This window comes from Equus przewalskii, chromosome 25 (assembly GCF_037783145.1).
Source record: "Equus przewalskii isolate Varuska chromosome 25, EquPr2, whole genome shotgun sequence".
NCBI lineage: Eukaryota > Metazoa > Chordata > Mammalia > Perissodactyla > Equidae > Equus > Equus przewalskii.
In genome coordinates this window covers 13911965-13932697 of record NC_091855.1, presented here as the reverse complement: position 1 = coordinate 13932697, position 20733 = coordinate 13911965, and the positions used below count along the sequence as shown (strand labels likewise).

At 37.2% G+C, this 20733-nt stretch overlaps 1 protein-coding gene across 16 annotated transcripts in view; it reads right to left on the bottom strand.

Annotated features, from left to right (window-relative positions):
• RAD51B (RAD51 paralog B) overlaps nt 1-20733 on the bottom strand; it is a 672513-nt gene that overhangs the window by 382761 nt on the left and 269019 nt on the right. The window contains exon 10 of one of the 16 annotated variants that reach the window (XR_011532984.1): nt 15244-15292. The exons of the other annotated variants lie outside the window; for them this stretch is intronic. The gene's annotated coding sequence lies outside the window, so the exon portion shown is untranslated. The remainder of the gene's footprint in view (nt 1-15243; nt 15293-20733) is intronic. 16 annotated transcript variants of the gene reach the window in all.

The window sequence follows — 20733 nt, the reverse complement described above, 5'->3', positions numbered from 1 at the left end:
CTCTCTGCACATTTTTTTTCTTTCACATAGCCTTTCCAAAATGCAACTTGCTATTTACAATTGTGAAAAACAGACACAACCTAAAGGTCCAACATCTAGAAGAATGGTTATGGAAATTGTGTTACAATCATGAGATAAATTATTATGCTGTCATTAGATGTCTGTTTACAAAAAGGTTTTAACAAGAAAATGTTCCTGATAAACTATTAAGTGAAAAATACTATATAAAAACTGTACATAAAATATGAGCAAAACTATGTAAAAACCTTAAATTTATATAAAATAAGGCTAGAAGGAAATAAAACAAAATGTTATTAACACAGACATTTCAAGGTGGGGTTTTAAGTGATCCCTTTTTTATAACAGCTTTATTGAGTTATAATTCACAAACCATATCATTCACCCAACTGAAAAAATTTCAATTGCTTTTAATATGTTCAGCAAAATGTGCAACCATTACTACAATCAATTTTAGAGCATTTTTATCACTTCAAAAAGAAATCCTGTATCATTTAGCTATTACTCACAAGCCTCCCACCCCCATTCCTAAGCAATGACTAATCTAATTTCTGTCTCTATAGACTTCTCTGTCCTCGAACTTCATATGAATGGAATCATACAATGTGTGGTCTTTTGCGAATGGCCTCTTTCACTTAGCACAATGTTTTCAAGGTTCATCCATGTTGTAACATGTATCAGTACTTCATTTCTTTTTATTGCCAAATAATATTCCATTGTATGGACATGCCACATTTTGTTTATTCATTCATCCATAAATTGATAGATTTTTAAGTTGTTTCCACTTTTTGGATATTATGAATAAGGATGCTATGAACATTTGTGTACAACTTATTTTCACTTATCTTAGGCATACATCTAGGAGCACATAGATGATTTTTAAAACATTGCTGTGCTCCCAAATTTTCCACAAGGTACATATAACACTTTTAAAGAAAAATAGTAACAAAAAAGATATCCTCTTGATTTTAATTCTGCTGTATGCCAGTACTTCCCCTGCCCAATCTCTCATTCTCTCCTAAACCCAAGCCAGACGTTTTGTAGTTAATTAACTAAAATGTCTTTAATGAATGCTTGCTCTGAACTGGACCCTGTACTAGGCAAATTAGAGGATATGAGAGAAATAGGAAATGAGGTCGTGGCTTTCAAGAAAGGGATGCTGCTAAACTCTAGAGAGAATGCTTGGGAGGGAAAACCACCAACGTTAATGTAGGAAATAGAGAAATATAGTACATTCAAGTGGGGTGGGTTGCACCCTGCACTGGAGAGTGAACCACTCCATTGCTCAACATAAAATCAAAGAGTTCTCTCATCTGTCTATGCTCTACCCAAGAAGCCAGGACACTGAACTTCACAATCATTACAACCCTCTGTAAGAAAGGCATTTTCCTAATGAAGAACCTAAGGCAGGGAGATGGTTAAAAAGTTCTTTCTACCCAGCTAAGAATCCAGAGATTAGTACTATCTGTTATTTTCTGTGTGTATGCACACATACATAAAAACAAGACTTGTTGCCACTTAGAAAAGGCTGCGTTGGCAGGGCAGTGCAAGCAAGTGGAGAAATGGCATTGCTGTGAGGCCAACTAGGAGTCCTTCTAGGACCTCCAGGTCAAAATGTGCCCATCAGTTCAAAACACATCCATCAATTCAAAATGCACACATCATGACTAACTTGCAAGAACAACCTACCCTCACATGAATGTGTATTACTAACTGCTTCTCAGCCCACCTGGACCACAGGAGAATTCAAGCCATGAGGACTCAGCAATATCAACAGAGAGAGTTGTTTGTGATACAAGATATCACATTGAGGGAGGGGATTAACTTTTTAAATGTAATATGCTATTTAGAATATATTTAAAAGTTTTGAAGAATAATATAATGAACACCTATGTACTCAACTTAAGATATAAAACATTAAGGAGGTATATTTTAAAGAATAGATGAATGAAAAAAATCAACTTATGCAAAGTTAGTGACCAATAATAGAATAAGAACGTTATAACTATCAATAAGAGGCCTAAGAGTAGGGTAAAATGCTTTGGGAGCAGAAAAGCTGAATCAGGCATTAAATAAAAAAATGAAACCAGGGGCTGGGCCAGTGGCAGAGTGGTTAAATTTGCACGCTCTGCTTTGGTGGTTCGGTGTTTGCAGGTTCAGATCCTGGGCGTGAACCCATACACTGCCTGTCAAGCCACGCTGTGGCAGCATCCCACAGACAAAATAGAGGAAGATTGGCACAGATGTTAGCTCAGTGACAATCTTCCTCAAGAAAAAAGAAGAGGATTGGCAACAGATGTTAGCTCAGGGCCAATCTTCCTCATGAAAAAAAAAGAGAAAGAAAGAAACTAGGCTACTTTCAGATAATACAACTTGTCCCAAATATGACTCCGGCCTGGGTACTCCCTTCCCCTCCTATGCTGCAGCCTCCTCTGAAACCATGCTTCTCCCAGGGTCCCAGATGAATCATCTGTTAGAGGAATGAAGAAAACAGCCTCAGATTACAAAGAACAGAGACCAAAATTCACTGGGCTTCCTATGCATGCTGGAGTCTTCAGGGGACAGGGGCTATATAAGCTGCAGTTACAGTGATTAGGAAAACAACAACAGCTAGAATAATCCCCCCCTGAAAACTGGAATAGGAGAGTGCCAGGAGTGAAATGCTTTCGTGGAGGCATGCCCATGTCCTAGGACTGGAATAAAAGCAGGTTTTAAAGGGCAAGTCTAAAACGTCTTCGCTAAACATGACCTGCCTTGCTAAGCCTGGTTCTTGTCACGGCTATTATGCCCTCAATTTCATGAACATCGTGTTCACTTGGAAAGAAAAAAACTTGTTTTAGTAGTAATTGCACATCAATACGAGAGTCCTATTATTTCTATTAAGTTAATTAACCTATTTTTGAAAAGTATACAAAATAGGTCACTTAAGTGGGTGTGACCTTACCCAGTGAACTATGCTTTTAAACTGTCTCCAACTATTGAGATTTATAGGCGCCTTTATCAACATCCTAGTTTGGGAAGGCTTGCTGAGTGAAAGGCATGCAGCACCAGGCAAGAACAGCTTTGGTCCCTATCAATCAGCCTATTATAACCTAATGATATTTAGATGATGTGATTAGATTTTCAAATTGAATGCTGTTTAATCCAAATTCCAGAGGGTTTGAGTAAGCACGCCATATTTTTAAGGCTCGGGCAGTCTCAAAGAGAGAATTTGTATCAGAGGTCTATAAAAAATGTTCTTCCAAGATTGCTACGGAAGAAAATTGTTAACCATGGTATACATATATAGGCAAAAACTGCTTCTAAATTATCATCACCACCACCATCAAAAGCATGAATTGCCTTTGCAGAACTGAGTACCACGCTAGGGAATACACAAAAGTTTTGTCTTGTATTTTGGTCCTGATTAGATGACATAATATCCTAGAAGTCCATTTCTATTAAATTTAATAAAATTTCATTCACAAAATGATAATGTCCTTTTGAGCCTATTCCCATGTGAGTGTCTCTGGTTCCATGACCTTGTGGCCCATCCCAAGGAGTGATACTTGTGCTGTAACTAATAACATTTAGTGCCAAGATGATGAGAGACTTTTCCAAACTCTCACATTCTAACAAAACAGATTCCTCTATCAGAAAGGAGCAGATCATATGGAAGGACAGCAAGCCTCCCAAGCATGGTAACCTTAGGATTTGTGAGCTCCAACATTATACATATGTGGTCTCTCCCAAGTTGAGACCTCAAGTGGAAAACAGTGAATTGTGGTAAAGTTACAGGGCAGCAACTCAGTCTAATTCTTTTTTTTTTTTTTTTTTTAATGAGAAAGATTGGCCCTGAGCTAACATCTGTGCCAGTCTTCCTCTATTTTGTATGCGATGCGGCCAGAGCATGGCCTGACATGCGGTGCTAAGTCTGGCTCAGGATCCGAACCAGCAAACTCCAGCTGCCAAAGCGGAGTGCACAAACTTAACCACTATGCTACCAGGAAGGCCCCCTAGTGTAATTCATTCACCCCAGCTCGTGATCTAACAGGCACTCAAAAACTGTCTTAATAAATTAATGAACAAGTAAGCAGAAGCTGCCTCTTTAACACCTCCAGAAGAAAGTCTGGAGTCTTCTTAGTCTTTGAAGCCTAGTCTCTGTTCCTACTTTCATTTTTCCTCTAATACAGCTCTTCATGCATGCTTCACTCTAGGTAAAGGGAATCATTGGCCATTTCCCATTCACTCTATTTTTCCCTCCAACTTCATGCCTTTGCTTTCATTATTTGTTATGCAGAAAGGTTTCCTCAACTCCTTGTGTTCAAATTCTACCCACACTTTACTAGTTTAAATGTGACATCTTACACATACTTCAGAGGTTTATACCCTGGAGAAATGGATCTCAAGGGGTTCTGGACTCAAAGACAGAGGGTAGGGCTGAAGGAGGTACTGAACTGAACTGAGTTGAACTGAACTGAAATGGAAGATTAAGTAAAAGTCTACATCCCGGGAGAGACAACATTCCTGCCTCTAGCCTCTTTCCTTCCCTCAGCTCCCTAAACTCTGGCAATCAGTTGTTTAACTCTCAGAAAGAAAACTGCAAGATTTCTCCCTAGACAAAGAGCCAAGCTTTGGAGAAAAGACATACAGATGCAGATATTCAGAGGTCCACCCACAAAACAGTGGGATCTGTGCCAAAAACCTTCTAATGAAGACACCAATCAACAAAACTGTGCACACACCTGGAGCTACCAATGTGCAAGTGTATGTGTGTGCACTCACGCACTTCTTATTCTTCAGTACAGATTGCTTTTGACAGAAAGTCTCCAACGTGAAGACAAGAGCAAATCCTAACCCTCCAGTGTTACCTGTGTCATAAAAATAGCTTGTGTTTCCCAATGAAACAATTATAGTAAAGATTTTTAAAGAACACTTCTAGGGATATTACAGATATAAATGAAACAATTATAGTAAAGATTTTTAAAGAACACTTCTAGGGATATTACAGATATAATTTTCCATATTTAGCATCTTGTACTCTGATCAGATCTGGATGATTATCAATACAATGATGATAGGAACTTCTATGCACCTTTTATTAAGGTTAAATTAAAATGTAGTTTAGCAGACAAATAGTGAATTAAGAAATATAAATTTGGTACATTTATGCTAAGATTGTCTTCATCCTAGGTCCACTGTCACATGTAACCAAAGTCTAGCCTCCCCGGGGATGCCCCAGCTTCCAGAATTATCGTCCACCTTCTCTCTCTGTACTACTTCTCCTTCCCGCCATGGAAATCAAAACTCTTACTTCCTCAGAATTCTGTTCTCGGTGAGCTGGCATGGAGAAAGTGACTGGTTTGACTAATACACACTAAAGTATCACTAAGGTATTCAACTGCTAATTCATTTGTGTCTCCTTCTAAGGCAAGGGCTAAGGAAAAGAGGATGCTAGCTCCACCATGACAATGGAGTGACCTTAGGCAGATCAGTGAATTGCTTTCAAGTTATACGTCTTCATCTCTAAAGCATATGTGATAAAAATCTCTCTCTCATAAGGTTGCTTTCAAAATTAAATAAGACAATGCTTAAGGAGAGACTTCATAACTGCAAAGCTCTAAAGAGGGCAGGGAGTTTAAGTGAAACATCAGGACCCTAACAAATGAGTCTTCACGGTGAAATTTCAGGTGTCTGTGAAATCTTTGGGTAGATATAGGAGTTAAGGGAGCATTCTTGTTGGCTCTTCAATTCATACCAATAGAGAACTAGTCTACCTATCAAATCTTAATCTGGGTACTTTTAAAGGCCATTTCCATGCAACACTGAAACGGATTTGGAATTTGAGCAAGGAAGTATGGTCATTACTTCATCCATCCATCCATTCATTCATTCACTCATCCATCCATCTAATCAATCAACCAAGTCCTACCTCTGTGCCAACCGCTGAGCTGGACATTGAAATACAAAATCGAGCAACATATAATCCCTCAAGTAACCAAGTAGGAGGAGAAGGATATATACAAAGTAAGTGCCATGTAAGAAGTATGCACAGGGTATGATGGGATACAAGGAGGGAGTAATCAATTCTATTTGAGTCTCAAGAGCCTTCATGTTGGAACTGGGTTTTAAAAAATAAACAGGTGTTTGCCAATCAAAGAAGTGGATGGACAGAGTGTAGAGTGTTCAACAAATGGATATTTAGGAACCCACAAACTTTCAGTGTGGCTGGACATAAGTCACAAGAGGATTCAAAGCCAGAAATAAGGGAAAGATCATTAAGATCTGAATAATCAATACTATAGGGAGTTTAAATCTTGTCCTGTAGGACACAAGAGACCACTACCAATTTTTTTAAGTGAGAAAGTAACACTTTATGATTTGCATTTTGGGAAGGTTAATCTGGAAATGGTATGAGAGTAGATTACAATCAGGTAAGTCTAGTAGCAGGAAGACAATTGCAGTTGTCTAGTGACAGAAAAGCAAGAATCTAATTAAGGTAGTAACCAGGGGATGGAGAGAAGGGGCATAAAATATTAAGACTGTCTAATGCACAGACTTTGAGGGTAAGGGGTAAGCGTTATCTGGCTTGAGAAATGTGTGATTCCATTCACAGAGACAGAAAATTCAGGAATAACACACTAGGTTTTGTACATGTTGAACTAGAAATTATTTTAGACCATCCAGATAGAGAATTTACTTGGATTTAAGGGTCTAGAACTCAGAAAAAAGGTCTAAGGCCGAAAAAAGATTTGAGAATCATTAGCAGATTGGGACTAATTGTAATTATGAATTCAGCACAGTTTTCTAACACTTTTCACTACTACTTTACTTAGCCTATGCCACCAGAAACGTATTCTCAGAGTATTCACTTAAAATCAAAAACACTTTGAAGATGCAACTTGATTTATAGCTAAAAATATATTATTTAATTGAAGAATTGGTACAGATAAAATAACTCCTTCTGAAAGTAATGCAATGGATTTTATTATACTCTGGGTCTAATTAAAAGAGAAAACCCACTAAATATGGCAAATGATTGTTAAATGAAGACTAGCAGAATGATATAAAAAAAGTTTACTCCAAAGGCTTACTCTTCTGAACTGTATAAATAATAATATTTTCAACTCATTGGTTATAACACCTTTTATCCTCAGACTATAAGAACTTTCTACTTTCTCTCATTAGTTTTAACAACATGCCTGTTGGGTAGGCAAATGGACTAGGACTTTTATCTTCACGGTATAGCTGGAGAAACTAAAACATAAAGAGTATAGAAATAACGTGCCTGTGGTCTCCCAGGAGGTCATTAAAGTGAAGCTGGAAACAGAATACAGATATCCAGACTCCTAGTTTTCACTCTGTCCTCTACACCATCATCATCATCAATCACCTTTAGGATGCTACCACTGGGTACCTTGAGCTATATTCATGGCAATGTGCCAGGCCACCTCTTATAGAATCTTCTCTAAGCTCTTTCAGCTATTTCTGTTATGAACCATGTTTGCGAAATTAAGTGGATTATTACATAGCATGCAAAACTACAAAAAAATTTTAGAAACTACTTGCAACCTCAAGTATAAAACCAATGCAAAAGATAATATATCTTGGTAAAGAGAGTGGTTTTTCATCATTACTTAACAAAAAAGTTTAATGATGCTAGCAAGAATGCAGAGAAACTGGGTCTCTCATTGTTGGTGTGAATGTAAATGGTACCATCATCTGTAAAGGAGTTTGGCTGTTTCTTTTTTTTACTAATTAAAATTTTTATTTTGGGATAATTGTAGTTAAAAAAAAAAGTTTAATGAGGGAGACAAGATGATACAGAGAGCTGGCATGAGACCTGGAGCCCTACACCACCAGGTGACTGGCACAAATCTAGTGCAGGCTTGGTCTGACATGAAGTTACTTTGATATAATAGTGCTTTGTTGGCCAGTGTGAAATAACTGGCCTGTTTCATGCCAGTTCTCACAAGACAAGTATCTACATCATGAAATAAATAGTTCTTCCGACCCTACTAGGACTCTGCCCAAGAGAAAAATATCTAGACGAATAAAGTCTGAATTTCAGCCTACCCACCCCTCTCTCCACCAGAAAAGTGACCCCTTCCTCACTGCTCCATCCAAATCAATAACCTCTGGATGGTCATTGTCTACATCTGGCAAAGCCTGTATGCCACTGTGCAGACTTAGTTTCCTTCTGAGATGAACCACAGAGGTTTCCAGGTTTAGACACAACGTTAACTGGAGCAAAGTTCCCAATGCATTACTAATGGGACAAAAGAATAAATTTCATTTTAAAGTGATTTTCAAATCTCCCAACAGAAACACATCTGAAAGTACTTAAGAAACACATTATATCCCTAGTGGTTGAAAGAAAAAAGAAAAAAACAACTCTGTCTTGCTCCATAAAGGTTATTGAAAATACTATGCGATTAATACTATTTACATGGCATTGAGCTAAACTCAAAAGGTAACACTTAACCACTCTCTGTTTACCAAGTTAATCTACCAGATTTGTTTACTTTGTCTGATTTACTAAGACAAATACGTTGAGTGTCTGAAATGTTTTATCTGGCCCTGGGAAAGGAAAACTAAAGCAGTGTTGTGCTTTTATTAATAGATAAGTGCAAACAGGCCCTATCCTATCAAATGAACAGCTAGGACCTTTGGCCACTGTTTACTGAAAATAAAATTAGCCTTGGCTGGCAGGTACTTATCAGATCTGAGAATAATTAACTACCCACATCTGGTACATGTTACTGAAAATGCTAGTGGGAGCCATTAACTTTGTTAAGGGTTATTTTTCCTGAACAGCTAACATCCCCCTAACATACCATTGGAATGTACTCTTTCTTCCCAAACATATTCATAGCAGCACCAAAAGCAGTTGCACAAGCTGTCTTCCCACTTTAACCCAACAGAAAAACAGTTTTAGAAATCCAAAAGAAATTATCAAGACATGGTTGGTTCCCACCAGACTACACAGTGCAAGCATTGGGAGCTTTGCAAACAAACAGGGGTCATTTTAAGTTAATCAATAATAACACTTTGCACTTTAAGTTGTTTTGTTTTTTTCCCTCAAAGGACTTCAAGGAACATTACCAATGAGGAATAAAAAAAGTATAGTTTTCACAATTCAAAAGGAGAGCCTGGGAACCAACATCCCCCATTACTAGTCAGTTGAAAAGGCAGTGATCAAATTCAGGTACATTGTGCCTAGTTCATTTGTTTTCTATCCTAACAATTTCTTTACCAAGTAATGGTTTCCAGAATTTTATTAAAGGAAAGGAAATGCTCTAAGGCATTCATATAAATAAGCAATGCAAAATAAATCATTTATATTTATGTCACGGAGGCTAAGAGACAGGAAACTCAAGGGCTCTGCAATTAGCTTGCTGTGAAATTCTAAACAAGTCAAATGACTTGTTTAGTCAAGTGACCTCTCATCTCTCTGCTCTATAAAACTGGGATTACCAACCTACATCACAAAGCTGTGGGGAGGAATAAACTTCCCACAGCACCAGGAAAATGCTTGTAAATAGAGAGATAAGAAATTCCAAATCTCCAAAACACTTCTTCTCAAGGAAAATAGCAGGACTATACTAATAATAAATTACACCACTTTACTCAGCACCATTTGTCAAGGTATTTTCCCAACAATTTTTTGTAGACAAATATCATTGCCCCTCCCAATGTGACAAAAGAAGTTGCATTCTAGTGATTAAGACCTTGGGTGGTTTGAAGCTCAGCAGCTGCTCCCTATTTCCAAGGAGACTACAAATTGGATTCTCTTAACAATGAATAGATGGTCTACTGTACAAACATACCTTACTAAAATATGCTGGGTGGACAGACATCAGACGCCTTAGTAGATGACGACCTGTACTAAGAAACAGAGACGTCTAAGAATATGGAGCCAGTAAATAAGGCTTGGGAAACAATGTGATAAGGTTGATAAGTAAATAAGGTTGGAATAATACGTGAGGAGGAAATACAATACAAAGGAGCGAAGAGAGGCCAGAGAAAAGCAGAAGAAATAGAAAAAGCAACAAGTATTTCCTGGAGTGGGTAGTATGGTCAGGTGAAGACTTGAAGCCAAGTCAGCGGGGATGACAGGCATGAGCCGGAGGAACATCAAGTGACTAAGAGAGACAGGCGGAGGGTCTTCCACGTCAGATATATCAAGGCAAGTAGAATTATTTGGTTGAAATCAGAGAAAATGTTGATCTGGTTTGGGTCCAATGAGGTTGAAGAGAACCAGAGAGAGGAATGGATTTGTAATTCCATGCGTGCAGTCATGAGGCATCTGGACCACAATACTAAAAAATTATTAGTGTAAAACTGGCAAAATTAGAAAATATTAAGTCCCAAATCTTCCAACTCCAATAATAAATTTGCTTATATGAATGCCATCTGTAGTATCCCTCTGATCATTCAATCATTCTGCTAGAATACTAGTTGTGGTTTGACTACAGGAGCACAGCTTTCCTAGGATTATTCAGATTTGCACAATTCAGAAACCACTTGCAGTCTCAAAGAGGGAGACAGTTCAAACTAACTTCATACCATCAAACAAGAACGTACATTTCTCTGAAGTGTCAAACCCCATAATCACCACCTATATAATACATTAAATGCACTCTTCTGCCTTCGTTTTTCTTTCACAAAGCACTGGCTTATAAAAAGAAAATTTCTGTACATTTTCTAGTACATTAAATCTCTTATTATTATAAGAACTTTAAAAAATGCCTTGGCTGAGAGTTTTAAAAATAATTATTTTGCCTGGTATAGAATCTTCCTCTCGAAATTTTTAAAAGGCTTCCAAGATAAACATATATTTGTTTTAAAAGAATTCAGTATTTAATTTAAAATATCCCTAGATTTACATTTTGAGGAAAATTTCTATGGTTTTGGAATGAAAAAATTATGCCTGGAAAGTTAGCTAAAGCCTACCTAAGACAATTTTTTTTTTTAAAAAAAAGGAACATATGTGCTATTTCAACTTACCCACTAAGCAAGAGAATTCAGTATTCTAAAATTGGCTGCTATGAAAATAAAACAGTTTCCCTGAATTGAGAGGTTACTTAATTGTACCTAGATGTTTGAATTATTTCAATCTTGCTTTGTATTACATCTTTCTTTCAAAATTTATGTTAATAGTCATAGCCTGGAAATGGAACCTACAAAATAGGGCTTCTTAACTTTAGCACTGTCAACATTTCAGGCTGGGTAATTCTTTGTTGTGAGGATTCTGTGCACTGTAAGATGTTTAGCAGCATCTCTGGTTTCTACCCAGTAGCACCTCTCCAACCTCCCTCCACAGTTCTGATAACCAAAAATGTCTCCAGACTTGGCCAAATTTCCTCTGGAGGCAAGATCACTCCCAGCCGAAAACCACTGCTATAAAGGGATGGCAAGCATCACAGTTTCATTTAGAGAAGGAGCATGGTATTCCAGGGACACAACAAAGGGTGGAGAAAAAGAGGACGGGCTTTAGAGTTAGGTAGATTTGGGTCAAAATTAGGACTCAATCACTTGTTAGCTGAGTAGCTTAGTGAACATTAACTTAATTAAGCCTAGACTTTCTCATTAACAAAATGTGAATAATAACATCCTGGTAGACATCTGTCTTTGCCGTCCATCATCTCTTTTGTGGGGAAGGGGTTAAGAAGCGCTCTCTTACTTTAGGGGAAACAGCTCTTCCACTCTCAGTCTACCTCTGTTCCAGGGTTGAGCATGTGAACCAGACTTAACCAAGGAAATAAGTGCATCCCTCAGGCCTTAATGGTTCAGGAATGGGCATGTGACCCAGGCTGGGCCAATTATACACAATTCTGAGGCTTTTGCTGGAGCAAACAGGAAAGATTCATTCCCGTTCTGTTAAAGTTGCTAAGCTAGTATCATATAAGCCTGAAGTTTATGAGTGGGAAAAGCCAACCTAGTGAAAAACAGATTCAAGAGACGTAGAGAAAACAAGCCCTGATGAAATGATGTCTAATACCTGAAGCCACATCTACCTCTTAGATTTTTCAGTTATGTTCGCTAATGAATTTCCTTTCATTTTAACTTAAGTCAGTGTGAGTTGGGTTTTATCACTTGGAATCAAGAGTCCTGTCCAATAAATTATCTATTAACAGCTGTGGAGAAGACCAAGTAAAATAATGAACCCAACAGGCCTATAAAGAGCTGCCTTCCCCTGATTCCCAATTTATAGAAATCAAAACAAACACCTACATAAGAGCTCAAAACACAATACAGTGAAAAAGCAGACAAAAGAACCCATGACTTAGCTTGCGCTCTTTTCAATAAACTGTTAGACACTCTAAGAGAGCTTAAATTCACGGAGCCAAAAATTTCTGTGCTTTAAGTTACCTACAATCAGGTCAATGAATAGCACACGCAAATTTGAGTTTGTTTTCTTTGTTACCATCATTTTTAGGTGGCCAACAGTAAGGGTTTGCTTTGAGTATAAAGGTTCCATAACATGATTTTATTTTATTGCCAAAAGGCTGAAAGAAGGGATTTATAGAGTTAGTGAGCTAAATCAAAATAGCAGGGCTGGGGCTCAGGTAAATCGAGTGAGGCACCTGCCTCAGATGCACAATTTTAAAGCCTGCCAAAACCTCAGTAATCAAGATAAGTAATGTTTTAATACAATATTTTAAAAATCAAAATTATTGCCAAAAATTCATTATGAAGAAAATGTAATTTTAAATAAAGACAAAATCAGTATCACTGGTTTCGCGTTTCGCCTCAGGCTCCAATACGGCTAGGCATGGCATTGCAAAATAGAATAAAAGTTCTAAGCTGTAATAAGCAGAGATGAATCTAGTGTTCACAAACGACATCAAGGACCCAAATGCACATGAGAGGCAGCCTGGCTCAGCACTCTGAATTGAAAGTTAAGGAACTCAAGCTCAAGCTCCAGCTCTCCAGTACTAAGGTGTGTAAGGAGCAAATTATTTGGCCTTTTTGATCGTTAGTTTTTTCATACATAAACTGAAAGGGCTATACCAGATGATTACTGAGATCTTTCTTAACTCTAAATTTCTATGATTACATTCTAAATTTGATTTCCTTTGATGCCTAAAAACAAATGAACACCAAATATGCTGTATTTCTGGTTCGGCCTTTGTGTTATCTAAGAACTTATGAAATGACAAGTTTTAACCATTCAAATCTACCAGTGAAAATAACCACATTGAGGGTGATTTTTTGTTTGCTTAATACGAGTGCTCTCACATGTTTCAAATGCCATTCAATTATAAGATCCTACAATGAGGAGGTCGGCAGCTTTCTGTTGTGGGTATAGGGTAGCAGGGTTGATCTGTCTCCAAAAGCTGAAATAATTCACACGGCCACCCAGTGACAAGTCCACTGAAGCATAAAGTAATCGAGTTAATAAGTGACTGCTTATAATTCCCAACAATTTCCAGAAACAGGAAAATGAAAATCTAAAATTGACAATGACGAAAAGAAGGTGACAAGCATCTGGAATAAGAGTAAGAAAAAAAAGATAATCCATTAACTCTTTAAAAATAGCATATTAAGTTAAAAGTGCTCAAAGTAGCAAGGGTTTAGAAAGCATTGGCATTAGAATATAAAAATGGAATATGAAAAACTAAAACATCTGTGCTCAGGTCCATGCATATAAAATTTTTTTTAGAATTTTTTGCAGAATCCTAAGAAATAAAGAATTCTCTGTGCCTGAGAGATAAAGGGACTCAGTAGCTTTTTTCTTCTTTCTTCAGTGAGGAAGACTGGCCCTGAGCTAACATCTGTTGCCAATCGTCCTCTTTTTGCTTAAGGAAGATTGTCACTGAGCTATAACATCTGTGCCAACCTTCCTCTACATTGTACGTAGGACACTGCCACAGTATGGCTTAATGGGCAGTGTGTAGGTCCACACCCAGGATCTGAACCCGCAAACCCTGGGCCACTGAAGCAGAGCATGCGAACTTAACCACTACACCACCGAGCAGATCCCCCCAATAGCTTTTTTTTTTTTTTTTTTTAAGATTTTATTATTTCCTTTTTCTCCCCAAAGCCCCCTGGTACATAGTTGTATATTCTTCGTTGTGGGTTCTTCCAGTTGTGGCATGTGGGACACTGCCTCAGCGTGGTCTGATGAGCAGTGCCATGTCCGCGCCCAGGATTCGAACCAACAAAACACTGGGCCGCCTGCAGCGGAGCGCACGAACTTAACCACTCGGCCACGGGGCCAGCCCCCCCCAATAGCTTTTTAAAAAGACTTTGTAAATAAAAACAAGGGCTATTCTTTTTTTAAAATCAACATTATTTTTTAACTTATTATTATTCAAAATTTCAAACATAGACAAGATATACAGGATAGTATAATAATCCCCCATATACCCATTAACAGTGTCGATAATTACCAACTCACGGCCAATGTTATTGCATCTGTACTCCTAGAAATTTCCCCCAATTTGAATAAAGGTCTATTTATTTATTTATTTATTTATTTTGCTAAGGAAGATTTTCCCTGAGCTAACATCTGCCACCAACCTTCCTTTCTGTATGTGAGTGGCCACCACAGCAAGGCCACCAACAGACAAGTGGTATAGGTCTGCACCTGGCAACCAAACCCAGGCTGCCAAAGTAGAGTGCGCTGAACTTAACTACCTGGCCCCTGGGGCTGGCCCAAGGGCTATTCATATTAAGCCAAAAAATAAACAAATCTTTTGGGGCTTTAATTTCCTTGTTTGTAAAATGCAGGCAATTATACTTACCTCCTTACCTACGAATGAAGTTATGAAAAATAACCAAAACCTTCAAGCCTCTTGTAACACTTACTGTGGTACTTGAACATAAGAAACAACAAAATAGAAAATGGAATCAACTTTTGTTTAAATAAGTCTTTCTCTTAAGCACCTCAAAGTGCTTTGGGAGAATTTATCCTTCATTCTCTCAGTACTTCTGTGAGGCAAATGAAACTATTATCATTCATCTGTAGCAGATACAGAAATAAAAGAAAAAGGAAATGATTCAAGCTAGATCAAATGAAGAATCAACAGTAGGGGCAAAAATAAATCCATATTTTTTTGACTCCCCATGTTCTGTCATTATGATATGCCACTTCTATCTTTATGACAACATATATGGATAAAAGTTATTGTTTTCTCTAAATGAAATGGACTTATAACACTCTGGAGTTTGTACATTTAAAAGAGCAGTGCTATGTAAAATGTAGGCATTCAAACACTGACTGACTTTTAAGCTCACCTTGTAGATTCCTACAAGAACACAATCTTCACTCGGTTGTTCAGCCTACCTAGAGAAGACAGTGAGAAGGACAGAAATTAACTGCACCTGGGGTTCACTGGGATTGAACAACTGCAGCTTGCCATTTCACAGGTTTGAAATCTAAAATATTTACTTAGCAGATGCAAAACTTACTTCAGTCTTACACTGGAGAATTATACCTTTTGGGCCCAGTCCATAGCGCCACAGGCATGGATGATGCAACTTCCAACTCAGCTACAGAGTATTTTTATAGCACTTACCAAGTCATTATAACTTTATATATCTAAGACATTTTCCTTCCGATTCATACAATGGTTCCTGTTCATTGCATTTAGTCAATACAGGTTTGGATAGGGTGGAGGAGGGGAAAAAAAAAAGGCCGTGGGAAGGGTGTGGTGAGAACAGTCTGCATGAGCTAGGTTTCTCTAAATGTTGCCTATTATTCATTTCACGGGATACATCAGCGCAAAGGCTCTTTCTCTTTCCATGGTCTGAAGAATAGCCGGCTGCGGCCTGAGCAACGTCTTCCGGGATCATTATAGGAGAGATCGCAACTACCTAAACATACAAATGGATAGTTTAAGAGTTTATATAGGAACGGGATTCTTCTCCAGTTATTTATCCCCAACTTTGAACATAGTATTAGAGGCTATGATCTACCCAACACCTAGTTCCCTAAGGCTTTTTGACAAACTAAATATAAATAAACAAACAAACCAACCAACAAATAAGTTTAAATTATATTTTTAAACAAAATAGTTTGTTATTGCTGTTATTGTTTTGATTCAGGATGTAGAGCTCATTTGGATTGCTGCTTCTAAAATAAAGCAGAAAACAGAACTAGGATACAGTAGAAAGGATAGTGAACTGGCAGTTAAGCAACCTAGATTCGCATCTTATATCTGCACTAACCAGCTCAGTTGGGCAAGGCTGATATGCTTGAGGACAGCAGTTTTCTCATCTAACAGGTGAAATACATGGTTCAAGCGATTCCTAAGATTATTTTTAGTTCTAAAATTCTTAGACTACTTAATTCCAGAACTTTTATTCTATTACTTCTATGTAGTGTTCTCATTTTTCATAATGCCATCCCTTTCATATAACATGCTTAAAAACGTTAACCATCTCTCTATTGATTAGCTTATAGGAAAAGTTTAAATTTGAGGCAGAAAAAAAGAAGCACTCATACCAAATGAGCTTTTAATAGTGCTCTTTTATAGGTATAGGTTAAAAAAATAAGAAGATTTTCTAGTTCTTCTCCAAATCCTGCCTAATAAGTCAGGCCATTTTCTGAGACAGTTTTTAAAAGGATAACATATAGCTATCTGGCAAAGTACCTGGCACATAATAGATGCTAGATAAATATTTACATACCTAACTCTTCCCCCTGGATCCCCACCTTCCCAGCACCACCACCTCCACTACCCAAAGTAAGTCTTTTATAAACTGCAAAACCCTCTTCAAATCAGAGATGCTATGGAACCAAACTGACAGCTCAATTCAGAAGAGGAGTTTATACAGACCTTTGCGTAAAAACATTCAAAAGCTTCCCAGAAAAACAAAGTATCAAAATTTCTGTTTTCAAACTGTCAAGAATAGCCTTGGGTTTATTATTAATAAAAGAAAATTTGTAAACAAATGGAAATCATCATAATTCATTGTAGTTCGAACATATTTTATATTTTCCTAAATACTTCATGAGTAAATATCACTCACTATGCAATGACCCCATTATAGTGAAATTAAATATGAATAAACATAGAGCTTATAATAAAAAAGAAAACCTAAGCCTTCTGAATAAACTGCACACACAACATGCCAAACTAAGACCCAAACCGAGCAAGAAACGCTGTCGTGAGTTTCACAAATGCCAAGAGAAACAGTCTCTCTAAAGTGCTTTCTTGACTTAGAAAAGGGATCCACCTAACAACTGATAACTAGATAAAGGGGAGACCAGTCTTCCCCCACAAAGAGGCATAAAAAAACTAGGAAAAACAATGTAATAGAAAATATTCTCAAATTTTAAAACGTGGAATATAAAAGCCTTTCTCTGTGGAGATGAACTCTTTCCATTCTCCAAGGGCTCTCTCAACATCACCAACCTCAAACACTTGGCTCACAAAAATCTGTGATGACGCAAGAAATTGCCTGGAAATAAACAAATAAACAAAAAAAGCATTCTCTCTCCCTGGAACCAGAGCTGCCCCAACACAGCAGGCAAGCAGCCAGCATGTCAGGGCTTCATTTTAAAGTCTGTTTAATTGTTCCATTCCAATTCAACAGTCCAAGCCCCTCTTCTAAGAAGACGAAAAAATAAAAAAGGATCTTCCAAGATATTATCTAGTTCTTACTTAACTAGCCCTATTGAAGAAACTCTAAGTGCTAATTAGCCACATAAACTGGGCAGATGAACTCCAAGTCTTTGTGTGTTACTAGTCAAACTTAGAAGGGTCTCTTTCTGCTGGGAGGGCCTAGCCAATCTGAAACTCACACTTGCAAACTGCACCCTAGATTCTCAATTGCATTCTAATCACTGCCATGAATTTTTCTACCTTTCAAACTATCTTTAAAAGGAGAAAGCAGTTGCTGCAACTACCTTATCATATTCTAGTTGGATTTTTGCAAACATTTATTGACTTGGCTGACATTATAGGGGTTGTAAGAACAGGAAGAAGATAAGTCAGATTTCTTTTAGCCTTTTGGTATTTTTTCCTGCTTCTTTTCTTGCCAAAAATCAACTGGCTTCCCAGTGAAGCACAAATAATAAAGTAAAACAAATAAAAACAAAAATCCCACAGCTATTTACCAGTATAAGGAAATTAAAATAATACCGTACCATGATACCAATGCAGTTCCCTTTGCATCAGTTCCTTTTTATATAATATGTCCTATGAAACTTATAATTCTAGGGGCTTGTATATATCTTCCCCCCTCAAATTCAATAAGCTACCCATTGATGTGATTTACAATCTATACAAGGAATTTTGTTAGGCAAATGTTTGTGAAGGATGGGAGTGGGAGGAAGAATAGATAATGGTAATTCTGAGATTGATTCTCTTTCCAAACTCTCAATTTATGATGAAACATGGGTCTTTCAGTTAAAGACTCCCCTGTTTTGCTACTGGCCATTTCTATAACCACCATTGAAAACTTAAAAGAAGCTCTTTTGCTTCTGACCAAGACAGAGAAGCAGGGACCAGATTTACCCTACCACCTAAAATGACCCCCCAAAATTTTAAGACAAAACATACAGCTTCTTTTTCAAGACACTGAACATCAGGCAATGAAGGCCAGTGATCCATTAGAGATGGGAAACAAACAAGGAGAGCTCTGTGATTGTCCCAACTTACTGGGTAATCTATCCAAATTTTCAGGCTCTGGTGCATGGAGAGGAAACCCACATGGAGTCTGGCAGACTCCCTGAGTTGAGGAGATGGAGCTGAGGATCTGCGAAGAACCAGATAGCTAGAGTTCACAAGAGAGGTCTATGGAGAGTCCCCATCAAATAGTCAGCAGAGTAGTGTTAGTGCATGCATGTGAGGAAACTAGTTGAGAGTAGAGAAAGGAATGATCTGAGAGGAGTAGAGGGAAGAGTGCCTGGCACTCACAAAGGGCCAAAAATAATGTCTATTCCCACCAACCAGACTGGAAAACTTCATAATTCATGGAGCACTGGGTAGAGTACTCAGAAGGCTCTTGTCTTGATAATGGAGAATAATCAGCTTTAAACTAAATGGTTCTGGTCCTGCTGAAACAAATCTTAAAAGCAAGACCCAAAAGGATCAAACTGTTTCCAACTAATTTAACTTCATCCCAAAACAAACCTCAAGGTTTACAGGAATACAAAAATATACAGCACCCACTAACTCACAAAACTGGCACCCAATGAAAGATAATCAGACATGCAAAGAAGCAGAAAAGTACGATTCATAATGTGGAGAAAAATCAACCATTGAAATGGACTCAGAACTGAAACACATGCTAGAATGAGCAAACAAGGACATTAAAATTTATTATAACTATAGTCCATATGTTTGAGAAGTTAAGATACTACAAAGACCCAAAATCAAGCTTCTAGAGATAAAATCTATGATGTATGAGATGACAAATACACTGGATGAGATTAATGGTAGATTACGCATTGCAGAACTTGAAGACATAACAACAGACACTAGTAACAACAAATCATAGACAACAACAATTAGTAAGCTTGAAGATATAGCAATGGAAACTATCCAAAATGAAACAGAGAGAAAAAAAAATCAACAAAAATAAAAAGAGCATCAGGGAGCTGTGGGACAACTTCAGGTGGCTTAATATATGTGTAATAAGAGGCCCCAGGAAGAGCAGGTCAAGAGAGAAGAAAAAACATTGAAAAAATAGTGGCCAAGGTTTTCCTAAACTTGAGGAAAATTACTAACCCACATATCAAAAAAGCTCCACAAACCCCAAGCATAAAAAACATAAAGAAAATTACACAAAGGTACATCATAATTAAATTGCTCAAAACCAAGAAAAAAGAAAAACTCAAAAGGAACAAGAAAAAAAAAGACATATAAAGAGAAACAAAGATAAGGATGAGGACAGTTTCGACTTGTAAACAATGAAGGTGAAAATACAGTGGAGTAACAACTTTAAAAAACTAAAAGAAAAAAACTTCCAACCTAGAATTGTATTCCCAGCAAAACTATCTTTCAAAAACAAAGGCAAAATAAAGACCTCTCCAGACATACAAAAAAGCTGAACTAATTCATCAGCAGCTGACCTACACTAAAAGAAATGATAAAGTAAGTCCTTCAGGCAGAGGGAAAATAACATCAGATGGAAATCTGGATCATACAAAGGAATGAAGAACACTGGAAATAGTAACTACTGGGTAAAAACATAAGATATTTTACTTATTATTTAAATATGTTTTAATGATAACTGCTTAAACAAAACTGTATTGTAGGATTTGTAACTTATGTATAACTTATGTGTAAGTAAAATGTATGACAACTACTGTAAGGCTACTGTAAGGTTCTTATATCATATGTGAAGTGGCATAATATCACTTAAAGATAAACTGTGATAAATTAAAGATGTATACCATAAATCCTAAAGAAATCACAAAAATGACTAAACAAAGAGTTATAGCTAATAAGACAACAAAGGAGGTAAAATAGAATCATAAAATTATTTAATCCAAAAGAAGACAGGATACAAGCTTAATGTACAAGGTCAAATGCTTCCTTACATACCAGCAATGAATAATTGAAATTTGAAGTTAAAAACACAACACCATTTACACCAGCACCAAAAAAATAAAAATACTTAGGTATAAACCTAACAAAATATGTGCAACATCTGTATGAGGAACTACAAAACACTGATGAAAGAATCAAAGAAGATATAATAAATGGAGAAAATTTCCATGTTCATAGATAGGAAGACTCAATATTGTCAAGATGTTAGTTCTTCCCAACTGGA